This window comes from Rissa tridactyla, chromosome 2, assembly GCF_028500815.1.
Source record: "Rissa tridactyla isolate bRisTri1 chromosome 2, bRisTri1.patW.cur.20221130, whole genome shotgun sequence".
Classification (NCBI taxonomy): Eukaryota; Metazoa; Chordata; class Aves; order Charadriiformes; family Laridae; genus Rissa; species Rissa tridactyla.
Window position 1 is genome coordinate 109,294,132 of NC_071467.1, and position 13,895 is coordinate 109,308,026.

Below are 13,895 nucleotides of genomic sequence, written 5' to 3' on the forward strand. Positions count from 1 at the left end.
AGAGGCCTGTTACCTATTATACTTTGCCTGCATCCCACAGTGTTTTCACTCCTACAGAGACTGTAGTGGGTCAGAAGTCTTAAGTAACATAGATGCAGTTATGTGTATCACCTACATATATGTTAGTATTCAGTTATAATAGCAAATCATCCATCCATCTCTGTAAGTTTATGCAGTTGTCTGCATGCTCTTCTACCAAATTTGCACATGCTAACTGTAGGGCTCTACGTGAAATTGGTACTCCCAAATGAAAATTTAGTCTGATATCCCTGTTCCTGAGCGTGTTCCTGAGCATTCCTGAGTAAGCATGGGTAATGTTTTGGAGGTTATTTTCATGGATGTATAGTACATGGCCTCTAAGGTTAACACATACTTTGGTTTTCATGTTAAAAGGTTATGTCCATTCAAGGTATGAAGGAATGTATGTTTTAATTGATAATCAGGAACATTGTCATAAAACCAATAGCACTATCATTCCCATTCAAATTGAATTAATTTAAAAATTCATTGATAGAGGCAGTATTTTTATTTACATGTTTGTATTCACTCAATTAAAAACCCCACTTTAATCAATAATGAAATGAAATCTTTCCTGAAATACCAAGAAGCTAAAATCCCTTCTTTTCTTAGCTCAAACAAATCTAGTTCTCTGTGTCAAGCATGTCAGTAATCATCTGTTTCTCTTGCATCCTGCCAAATATTATGAAAATATGCGGTGTAACTTTCAAACATTTTGAGAATGAACACCTGTAAAGACACTACATATCCTCGCTTACCACCATCTCTTTACAGGTTTACTTTTTTTGGTGGTGCATTTGCATTATTTAGTTTTGACTTCTGAAGAATCTAGTCAGGCACAAAAAAATCACGCCTTGTTCTTTCTCCTTTGGACTTCACGAGCAAACAAAATGAAATAAATGCCAAATGAATACAGAAATCTGCATCTTCATCCAGTTTTAGATAAGCCAAAATTAATTTCCTCTCATCCAACTGCAGTTCAGTTGAAAAAAGGAGGTCAGCTTGATTTTTCACAACATATCTTGAAGTCAGGAACAGTTTGTTCCTAGAACAATTTGCATAGCCAGGCAAACAATTCCAACAGAAAATTTGTTGTGTTGCCAGTGAGTCAGGGACTTACTTGAGTTCAGGCTGAGGCACTCAGCACTCATTTTGGATCAAATTCATGCTATTACCATTTATTTCTCTATATTTTAACTGAAAAAGCAAAATGACGAATTCTTGAAATGGGAGCATTATGTTATAATCTGCTGTAGGATCTTAAGTCTTACCTGTGTTTGCTTCTTTTACTGGTTTTGGGAACTGAACTCAGTGTAAGCTATATTCTTATAAATGCTTGATGTTGACCAGGCAGAACTGCCACAAGTCAAAGTTTGTAGTATTTCAGTTTATTCTGATTTTGGACAAGGCACAAACCTGCCAAGGCTGAGAAGGGAAAGGAGGCTGTACCTGTCTCTATAACCGCAGTGGGTATGGTGTGCTGCGTTAGGCCTGTCAGCCTATATGGTTTGGGGAAGACTTCATATGTGGCACATCTGTCTGCTGTGTTTGTCCCTCTTGGTAAGCTGCACTGGGGCGAGCTGATGCAGAGGATCCTCAGCTATCTTTGTTTATGCTGGCTAGCACCGTGCTGCATAGTGCCTTCTCCAGAGCAAAGCTAGCCCCAACAGGCCATTGCAATGAACAGAAGTCACTAGGCCAAATTATATATGTGTGAAATTTATCTAATTGTACATTAGATATACAAGGCCCCTCTACACTGTAATAGCTTTACGCCACTCGGAGATAATCTTACACTGGGCGGATCCTTTCCTATGAAGTTTGTCTAAAGCAAGGTAGAGCCTAACCATTAGTTTCCTATACTGTGCAAAAGCTTTATACGCTTCATGTTTGTTCACTCAGTTATGCAGATTTGATGCTGGTGAAACTGTGCTGTGGTCAGCAGAGTGATGGTATAAACCAAGCAATCTGGGAACTCTTACAGAAATTCTGCCAATGAATACTGGCAATTACTTTCCTAATGGATTCTAATTGAAACAGAAAATGGAATGAATTAAACTGAACTTAAAGGCCATTATTTTGTTTGGTTTTCTGAAAGTTTCATATAACGTATTAATTAATTTTTAATTGGCAAAGTTTGCTTTTTTCATAAAACAAAAGCCTCATTAACATAACTTTTCCTTCAAACAAAAGTCAATGTAAGCCTATGCTTTTTCATGACTACCATGTGTTTTTCTTGATGCATGAGCCTTATTCAGACTTCAGTGAAAGGTAACCCATGAAGTCAATCATCTGCAGGAAATCAGTCTTTTTTCTTTTGCTCTTTTTAGGTGTCCCTATTAGCAGTATAAAATTGTAGCAAGTCTGGGAAAGACATTAAAATCACATAGATTTTCAGTGATCTGTTAGTGAAGCTGTCTTAAACGCCTGAATTACTAAGATGAGGGAAGATGCAAATGAGCAATGGCTGAGCAGAGAGGCCTTCTTCATTCTTTGCACCATACTACTGACCAGGCATGTGTGCCCAAGTGTGGTACATTCAGGAATACATTTTACATGCCGAATGCTTGAGTGGCTGGACAGAGCCATTCTCCATTATAGTTCTGCAGAACCATATTTATTTGTGTACAATTTACACAAAGTTTTCTTATTTTTCATTGGACTACAAAATCATTATCTGTGACTGCCGAGTATATTCAGCCTTTCTGGGTAAAAGACTTGTAGGCTTTGTTTAAACTTGCAGCAAGGAAGGTTAATGCCCATTTTTTTTAATGCTCTGAAAAATTTCATAGCAGATGGTGGACAATGCAGGGGATGTGAAGATCCCAGAGAAGTGGACTGCTTACATTGTCTTCTTTCAGCTGTATGCTCAGCCTCTGGGACTTTCAAAAGACAACTATTATCAGTCATATCTAACTATCACCCTGACGTAATACTGCTAAATGCTCAAGGAACCCTGCTCTGGGCCCCAAACACAGAGAAAGAAGACAAGGTGAATCAATAAGAATATTGCATGAGGGTTGACAGAAGGAACCCACCCAGGCCTGTCAAACAGGCAAAGTATCATAGGCAAAAGTATGGATCAGATGTACGAGGAAAATTTCTCACATTATTCAAAATATTTTGGATCCAGTTAGCTGTAGGAGAAATCCTGTCAAAAAGCAACACTTGCAAGATAAAAAGCAACACGGCATATCTTAGCTACAAAAAGATATGTGTCTAATTATGAATTTTCCAGACAACATAATGAGTGATTCTTTTTCCACAATATCACATGCAGAAAGGTCTATGAGAAAGTGCATGCAGTCACAGTGCAAGGATGTAGCCTGAGCTGTCATCTTCACATCAAAACTGAGACAGAAAGAACGTTGTACTCTGAAAATGGAAGGCACTGAGGACCTTCACAGCCATCATCACTTATGACTGTTGCATAACAAATGTAGGAAGAAGCCCCATTTGCTGTGAACTTGACTGAGCATTTCCTTATCCTCTAGAAATTGGCTTTACTCCACAGTGTACCACAGAAAATGGTCAAAAGACTGTTTTCATTAACATGATGTTACAAGTCTACATGTTAGTGAAATAATACTGGCTGCGTTCAGTCTTTAACAGGGCTTCAAAAGGAATGGTACAAAGGAAGACCCAGGATCTGGCAAGAATGTGCTTATCTCAGCAGTGATTTTTGGACTGAAGATAGACACATTTCTAAAAGAATTAGGTGATCCAAATTGATTTTCATTGTTGCTGCTCTCTGAGGTGGGAGAATATGCATAGTGATAACAGGCTGTGGTTTACTGATCAGGAAAGTAGAAGTTATCTGTCTGGCCCAACCCTCTCTTTAGAGCTGCCCCATTCCAATGGACGATAACATCTAGTTATTGTCTATCCCATTAGTCATGGCTGTAGGCAGTATGTCCAAAGAACTCAATAGGGTTCAAAAGTCCTGCAAGTCAGGACAGGATTGCTCTACTGCCTTGCATTCCCAGCATACATTCTGCTTCTTGAGGATTTTCTCATGCAAACACTCAGAAGCAGCACAGGACTGCTTTCAATCCTGCCCGTGTCCAGCTCAATAGAAATCAGTGACTTCTCAGAGAGCAGCCTCTTCTGATGCCTTTGATTCATGTAATTCCACAAAGAGATTGTAGCAGATTTTACGTCACAAAATGCTGAGGGTTTTTGGTTTGGTTTTTGTTTTTTTCTCCAAGCCATTTCCAAAGTTCATTGAAATCACTGGAAGAATACCCATGAATTTCAAGTCAGTTTGGATCAGACTTCATGTGCAAAAATAGGAGATGTGGTCTGGCCTGTGCATTGGGATTGGTCTGTATTTCTGTGTTCAACCAGAGTAGGGACCAAAGTTACCCGGAAGATTACTTCTATCACTATATTATGGAAGGATGCTTACCAGACACATACACATACAGTAAATGAATCACCAGTGTCTAAAGGCATCAGGTGTAAGTACTTGCATCTGCTTTCCTGACATTGAAATGCAGATTATACTTTCCTTTCAGCTTTATGCAACCAAAGGTTGCGGCGGGCCACGGGTCCTGCTTAAATTCGAAACCATTCTCTGATGCCTTTTTGTATAAGCAGTCAGTTTTTGCAAGGGAGTACAGCATTTTGCTTTCGAACGTCTCCCCAGTCAACAGTCAAGAAATCATCATTCTGTGGACATGCATTCAGTTTTGTGATGCTGTGTTCATCTCCTGTGGTCAAGTTCTTCTATTCTTCCTTCTTTTTTTCAACAATATTATTTCAGTTCGTATGTTACACAAGATATTTATTCTTCTGCCCTTGTACAAGGCCCTCCAGAAGACAAAGCAAAGCGTAGTCAAGTCAGTTGTGTAGAGCTACATTAACAACTTTAATGCAAAAGGAGGCACAAAATGTCCAATAAATCACCTGATTAAAGTCTGAAAACCCCTTTTTGTTTATACATTTATTGATTTTTTTCTCTAATCTTGTCTAGCTCCTTCAATCATCCGTCTCTTGCCTGCCCTCTATGATCCAAAATCAAAGTAATAGACTTCAGCTAAACAATACTTGCAATTTATAGGATGACAAGGGATGCCTTTATCCACCAGAGAGACTCCGACCAACTCCAGGAAGGGGCAAACTGTTCAGATGTTTTTCAGTCTTTATGAAAAAAAATCACAAAGCAGAAAGAAAGCATTTCCCTATGAAGAGTCGCCAAAACAGCCACAGGGTAAAGCAGCGATTGTTCTGTGTCGATTTTTGTTGGTTTTGCTAATGTAATTAACTGCAGGGCAGAGTGGGTCGGATGTAAGCCAAGAGATTATGATGCTGTCATGGCCCATAGTAGATGCATTCTCCTGATCTCTCCTAGTGATGCTGCAGCCTTCTCTACCTTCATTTTATAATACAACAAAGCAGGCTATTCATAAACTTTTCTGGTTTAGACAGATCTGGTTAATGATAGGTGAGATGGTTGCTGATTTCCAGTGACAAATGTTGATGTCTGGGTAAGTGTGATCCTGAATGCTGGGACTGAAACATGTGTCTTTGTGTCTGACTCAGCATCAAAGATTATCGTAGTCTTGAGTACTTTCTGCTGGTCACAGTCACAGTGCATGATATTTTAGAGAATTAGACACACTAACATTCTCACATTCCCCCTTATTCCTCTTCTCCTCCTACAAGGAAATGTTAATTGTATAAAATATCAGCTGTTCCATGTTTGACTCTTAATACTCATTTCTTGGTTTGTTGGTTGTTTTTTTTTTTTCACTGAAGCTGATGCAAAAATGAAGTGAAAACATAGCCTTTATTTTCTTCCTTGACTTCCTAGCTTTCACATGTTTTGACTGACAAGCTGAAAAATGTAGGCAGGCAAAGGAAAATTTCACTAAAATATTTCTGCCATAAATGCTTTACTAAAACTTTAAAAACAGCATTAAACAAAAATTACTTCCAACAGCGCTCCAGGGTTATTTGAATACCCTGCTGATTATGATTCCCCAATACCTATTGTTTTCATTATTACAGCATCCTAGAGAAATTAAATAGATATTGTCGTGTATCTCGTTCTATTATTTCCTTCATTTTATTTCACAGGTCATTTGCAGTCTTGAATGTGGAAGCTAAAAATCTTTATTGTGTAAGCAGTAGCATAGAAATAAGTTATGAAAATGGATCAGGATTCTGAAAGGCAACACTTTTTCCTTCTGATTGCTTTGGAAACTGCTACGAAGGGTTCTTCCTAAGTAATACTGGAATGCTTACGATGACAGTTTCTGGTACTAGGTCTTAGGATCCTTGTCTTTCAGTTCCCACTGTGTACAATGTGGTGCCAGAAGAGAACTATAAAATGTTTTCTACCATAGAGAGCTTACACTGTTTACATTGTGATAAACTGTGATAGCAGAATACTGTCAACGTAAGTGCTTTCAACTTTTTGGGGCTTTTTAGTAGGAATCACAGCTAGGAAAGAATAGGAAGGAAACAATAACAATCTTACCATTATTTTAAAGTTTTAAGGTGCAGCCAATTTTTTTTTTGTATGGTGGAGGCTGGAACAGACTAGTTTGTGGTCTTCAGCTATTCCTTCAGGAAAGGAATAATTTGGTATCTGCTTTTCTGAGCTAGCTGTATTTTGAAGTGGCCACCATCCTTGTATTTTTGTGTCTGTCTGTATAGTTAGCCTGAAAACAGTAGCTGATTTTAGCAGGATTTATGGTGTGGCTTTTTCCCTGGTAAAAGTGGAGAAGTGATTCAAATTTTACACCAGTGTTAGTTCAGTGATTTAAGTGGATTCCTAGAGGTACCAAAATGAGTTAACAGACAGCAACTGCTTCTCATATTAGAATGGGTAGAGCAGAGCACGTAGTCCACTTTTAATAGAATAAGCGATGCTATATGTTGCCATTAAGGCATACAGTTTCTTATTAAAACACTCTATAGAGAAAGAGAATAAATGATATATTGTAAACTGATAAAACTAGCAGAACAGTCAACATGAGGAAACCATAATTAAATAACCATCTCAAAAAAATACACAGGATGTGGGAAATAGGATGATCCAGGTTAAACAATATGTGAACATAATTTCACAGAATGTTATATATGCAAAATCAAACTATGCAAAGTATATTTATATTACTTAATAAGAAGAGAGGAAAATGTGTATTGAAAACCGAAAGAATAAAACCAACTGTGATGTATTATGAGCTTGAAGAAAAGCTACAAAAATTCGCCAAACCAACAAAATGTCAAAGTGTGTTATTGAGCAGGACTGAAAGGAACAGAGGTTCCTTTCAGCTAGAGATTTTCACCCACTTTGCACATGTTCAAAATCCAGTCCAGATAGGCAGCCCACAGGGTCATCATTCTTGCCTCTTAATATTGAGGGCTCTACACCGTCATTCCGTACAGAATTTCATGGCACAAAAATCACATGAAAAAAAATAATCTGTTGACAATCTTCACAGAGAAGTCCAGGAGTTACCTGAACAGAAGGAGGGCAGCTGAGATCTGGGTTCACATATGCATTTAGGAGCCTAAAGATGGCTGATTTCAACAAGGTTCTGATTCATAAATTTATTTAGGTATCTGTATCCTAAATGTTTCTATGAATTAAAGTCAAAGCTACATTCTAATCAGGAACCCTGTGTATGGAGAAATATCCAAATAGTCCAAGATATCAAAAAGTTCCAATTCAGTTCTATATGCAAGGAGAGGTATTAATTTATGGCTGTACAGTTACTGTACCTCTACCAGACTGACTTGATGGTAGGTGATACTTTGTTTTCTAGGCTGTTATGCATAGTATGTTACTTGATTGGCCAGAGTTTATGTGTGTTTGTGTACTGAGATTGGAGACCCAGGAGCCAGGTTTTTTCATACTTTCTGATTTACAGCCCTGCTACCAAAACCCCAGAGTTGTACACTGATTTGAGAGGTCTCTGGTTACCCTTTTCCAAAGAGGACTATAAAATATAAATCCAGATTTTATAGCAGTTAATACAGCAGTCAGAAACACAAACAAAGAACCTCTATGCCAGACTGGTTGGTCCCCTTCTCATGCTTCCACTGGTATCAAGACTGTGAAGCAATAGAAGGGAACCGACACCTGCTCTATGGTAGGAAGAACACACGCGTGCGGCACAGCAATCTCATGAAACTCTGCTTGCCTGTGTCCCTGGCTTTCCTCTCCCTCACGCTGCTTTCAGGGTTACTGCAACCTGCACTGTTCTCGTATAATTTCCAGATTTAGCACCATAATTGTCTCATTTCTCCATACCAGCCTCCATGGAGGATAAAAGCTCACAGTCTCCACCTCCTCACATCCGCTGGGCAGTTCCATTTCAGAGATGACTACCCAGGAGCTGTTAGTGATTATAAGAACCATCCATGTTGTGCCTGCTGTCAGGTTCCCTCCTGGGCCAGAGTATTGAAAAGACATATTGTACGCTCAGCAAGAAATTGCAGTTAGCCTAGGATATAGTTAGACCGTAGTTTTGAGAGAGAATATTAAGAACTCAGGGCACTGGAAAAACAAAGGTCTTTTTTCACCCCAGGAGGTAGAAAAGTGCCAGAAGGTGGATATGAGGCTTTTGTAAGCTTTGAGTTTGTGGATTCTACTGTCTGACCCAAGGTTCTAGCTCTATAGTATGTAATTTAAAGTCTCCTCTAGGTGCTTATAATTTAATTGTAAGGTGTCTCACAAACAGCTTAGCAGGTGCAAAGAGGACGTGAAGTGATCCTTTTTTCCTCTCTCCTCAGCTGGAACATGAAGAAGGCACTTTATGATCCAATTAGTGCCTCCAGGAGCTCTCTAATTGCATTATAAAGCATCTTAAAAAAATAGAAAATTAGAAGTTGGTTTTAAAGCCTGAAAAAAAAAAAAAAGAAAGTGTTGCTTAACTATTTGCCCTCCTGGTAACTCAGCAGTGAGAGGACCCAGCATACTTATGCACCGCATTTTGTCTCTAACTTCCCCAGATGTGAAGTGCATTCCATCGCTCAGAGCTCTGGAGAGTGGAGCGTCCTTTATTGCCTTGTAATCGGAGCTTGAAGTATGCTGTGAAGCTTTGCACCCAAAGTAGCTTGTGGTGTTTATGCATGTTGCTCATTCAAGGAAACTGGAACTGTGCAGTGCTATCTGTGGCCATTTTAGCCTGCTAAGTATCTGTTCTATTGAGTTTTTATACCAAGCTCATTGGCATAGTGTCTGAGAGGTATTATATATAATGAGCTATAACATGCTTTCAACTTCAAAGCTCAGCCTCTGTGCAATAATTATCACATCACTTTCCATAGGTCTCACATATTTTACCTACTGAGTGGGTGGGAAGAAGATACTGAAATAATATTTAGACTTATATAGTGCTTTTCAGCTATAGATTGCAAAATATTTTCTTTTGGCAGTTAAGCATTATCATCTCCACTGCGTAGATGGAAAAGACTAAAAGGCAGATAACAGAGCTGTGGATAGAACCTGATCTTCTGATCCTTAGAGCATGGCCCTTCCGATTCATTGGGTTAGTGCTGCTCTCAAGAACTTTTCTTCATTAGCTGAAAAAAGTGATAAGGTTTGTAACCCCTTTCCAATAAAAGAATTAAATGTGTAAAAGGAAAACACTTGAATATGTCTGTTATATCTCATAAATGGCAGTAATACTCGCTTTCCCTTACACCCACACTCAGCTGAGCAGAATACAAGCCATGCATTTTGTGTTTCCATCTGTTCCCTTTTTTTTGTTGCTGGGATTTAACCCAGCCAATTGCAGCAAAAAGGCACAGTAGCAAGCCTCTGAGATGAGATTACACTGTGTGTAGGGTCCTCTACTCATCTCCTCAGGACGAGGCTAAAAACACCAAGAGTGTCCTTAAGCACCTATGTATCCTTGAAATCGCTCAGAAAGGGACACCAATCTAATTTACGTAGGACAAGATGTTCAAAATTCAGGTGTTATGTTACCTGAACCAAGTACTCTTCTTCCTGACAAATTTACATTCTTATTTAGGGCAACCTTTTCTTGCCTGATACAGTGACTGTGCTGGGAACCTCTTATCCCCCTGGCTAATAGGCATTGACAGTCTCTCCGCATTGCAATAATAGGAGAAAAGGGCTCCACCTCTGGGAAGAGAGATCCATGGCAGATGCTGTTTCAGGAAAAGGGTAAGGGACAGCTGACAGCTTTCATCTTTTGTTCTGACACACTCTGTCATATTCCTATGTACTGGCATACCCATTCATACCCTGCTTTGAGTAAAGACACTGATAATTGACAGTAAGTCATCTAGAGACTTACCAGGATGCTCTTTTTTGTTTCTCTTCTGCAAAAGTTCACCCGTGCTTCCTCTCGTCTGAATTTTGGGTTGTTTCACGCATACTCAGAGCCCCAAAACAAAATTATCTCACAAAACCAAGAATAGTGCTCACATTAAAACTCCTTTAATTCAACAAAAAATGCGTCGTCTTGTTCCAGATTCTTTCATGGCAGGAAACCCCATTTCCAGTGTAACATTCGTAGGCCTTAATAAATCTTCCACAGTAATGGTCTGAATTTCAGGATTTTAACAAACACACTGAGTTTTAGGTTTTATTACAAACATTTCATATAATTAGCATGAACAGATGGCGTATGATTCTACCATTAATCATTTGTGCACAACCAAAATACAGTAATGTCAGTATCTCCCAGAATACTTCTTTGAAAAAACACCTGGCTGCAATTCGGATCTCTCTTGTACCTATCAGACACCACAACTGTAGTAAAATTACTTCTGATTTATCTCAGTATTGAACAATAGTAGAATGAAGCCTTTTTCATTATACAAACTATCCTCAGTGGTTTCAAGACTTACATTGTGTTTTATGCAATATATAATCAGTTAAAAAAATAACTTCCCTGTGTGGGACAAAAAGGAGGAATATTAATGGAGAAAATCTTTCAAAGCATTTCTGGAAACAATGCCCTTATGTATAAAAAGAGTCTTTTTTGGCATCTCTATGTGGTAGTGTTTTCAATTCCGATAGCTATAATAAGAAAAAAAGTCTGCCCAATTTGTCAATCTGTCAGGAAATATATTTCGGCTTCAAGCATCATACTCATGGGGTTTATGGAAATCACAAAGCATCTCATTCAGATGAAGAGGCTGAAGCTGTAAGCAGTGCAATTAATATCTTCAATTCCTGCCTTCAGCATGAAAAGAAGCTCAAAAGCTTTCAGAATCTGAATCCCAAATGCTGTCTAATGGTTCACATCTGGCTTATGCTATTTATGAGGAACAACAGTTGTTGGTATCAGCAGTGCATTCAGTGACATACTAACCTTCTTACCTAGCAAGACGAGAGCAGGGCTGGCCGGAGGTCATGGGAAGGTTGTTTGGCAGGTTCATCTGAGCGGAAGGGTTGCATCTCGAATGTTCCTGTTGTAAAACTTGGAGACAGAAAAGCCTGCACCTCCCTGACAGTACACAACCATGGATTACCGTGTCTTTTCACGTGCTGTACACACAGGCTACAGCCGACTAGAGTCATACTCTTTATTGGCAACAGTTTTTGCACAGTGACAAGTTTAACTGTTTCATTTATTTGCTGTTTGCATTTCAGTAGGACCCAGCACCCCATCTCAGGCACCTCTGTGTTTGATCCTATGCAAGCACCTAGACAGGTAGAATTCATTCCTGAAAAAAACTTCCAGTTGAAGCCTGTTTGACACCTTAGGAAGAACCACATGGCAGCTTGTTTTTTCTCTGTGAGACTCTCGTCTCAGATCACTAATAGGCATAACAAAAGCTCAGGAAAGGGGATGGCAATAGTTCTTTCATTACTGGAGCTGGACACTTGATCAGCCATTCCAAGTAAAGACAAAAAGCAGATTATGACTACTTCACCTCAAAATGTTTGAGAAGGACCCAGAGCATGTAACATCCATGCTACTATACCAGAGGAAAGTTGTACAGAGAGAGGAAGGTGCTTATTCTGAAAATTTCTGCAGCAGAGCTTGGAAGATTTTCTCCTAACTCATTCACTTTACCATAGAAACATCCTTTCTTCCCATGTTGCCTATCTCCGAAAGGGGGCCTGATTCTTAGCAGAGAAATGGAGAACAAAATAGACATGTATAAACACTAGTATTTTCCAGTTAGTTAGGTAGCTGAGGTAACAAAGGAATTTGGGTCATGTTTTTGGCAGGGATTTACTCTAGGAAAATGAGTGGTGGCAGCATTGGCTTTCAAGATCCTAATGGATAAAGCTCTTAGCAGTCTGGGTTTATTTAAGTGTAGCCTCTCTTTGAGCAGGAGGTTGAACTAGATCAGCTCCCAAGGTCCCTTCCAACCTGAATTATTCTATGTTTCTAAGAAGCCATGACAACACTCAGGTGGCTGAAAAATGGCAAACAGCCCATAGTAATGGATTGTTTGGGTACAACCCAAGCAGTATTCTGTACCTCCCATCGCTTTCCTTCTCTTCTGACTGGGCTTTTAACAGGTAATTTACATTTTGCTTATTCTTTTGTAACCACAACTGTAAAAACTGAAGGGAGAAAGGGAGGTAAAAGAAAACAGCTTACACCCTCTTGCTGATAATGAAAAATAGAGATGCTGTACTACAGTGGTGTGAAATGGTCTCTCTCCACCGGAGTGGTGCATGACAGTAAACCAAGCATGATTAAGAAAGCTGCTAACAGGCACAGGATGCTTAATATTCCTGCACAGTCTACACAAGACAAATGTTTTCCCTATTCATCTCTTTTTAAATATAATAAAGCAAAAGAGAGAGGGGAAAATATTTGTCATGCTGGGATGAATGTCTTTCCTTGAATGCCACAAAAACCCGCTACCAAAGTTTGCTGGCCAAATGTTAGCCAGGAGATGATTTCTTCATTGTTATTCAAGCTCACTGAAAATATTATTTTAGTCAGCGATGAATATATCTCATGCTACTACAGAGAAACCACCTGTGCAGCCAAATCTTGATCAGAGGTGTGTCTTGTCACAGGACGGCAATACATGAAGGGCTACTGAACAGTAAGTGCTTATACTTCTATGCTAGGACATGCAGCTACAAAGCAGATGAAAGACTACCTAGGGAGCGCCTAACAAACTCTTGCTTATGGCTATGAATAACAATGAGATCTGGGTTGAAGGGTTGAGGGTTGGTTTTTTTTTTTCTTTTTGTGGATTTTTACACTTAAACCAGACCATTTTATTTATTTATTTAGTGCATATGACTGACTAAATCCCAGCTGAGGGTAATCACTGTAAGCTTTATGCCCCCTGCTTGTTTTCTGAATACACTAAGGACAAGTGGAGCAGTGAGACTAGATACCTATTGCTTTGTCACCGGTGCAAAGAGGATGTAAAATAGGTCTTTACCAGGCCGGTAACCTTCAGATACAGGTGATGATACATAATGCCAGGTATTGAATATTGAGACACTGAATGTCACTGTTTAACCAGCCTGTCTCAGCTGGGATCATATCATCCTGTAACATTTGTACACAGCAGATCAACTCATTATTTATAAATAACTTTGATGGGTTTTCTCTGGAGCACATTAAGGGCCAAAATTTGTCTACATTCTGTATGAATGAGAGAGGAACAGGAAGCCTATTCACAGTTTATAAAAGAGGTGGGCTTAATTTCAGTTTTTGTTCTTCGTGGATATCTGTACTGTCACCATTTTTCTGGAGAGGGGAGCCAGGGAGCATATGCTGGAAGGAATATGTGGTCCACCAACAAAGAAATGCTCTAAATTTGGAGTGCTGGAGCACTAAATTTACACTGACTGGAATGCTGGAAGTATTCTGCCTGCTTGGACTCTTCAAAGCTTCAGCTCACTTTCCAGGGCCTTCTAACAGACCACGGTAAACTGGCAGCCTTTTGAGGGGGAAGGAGTC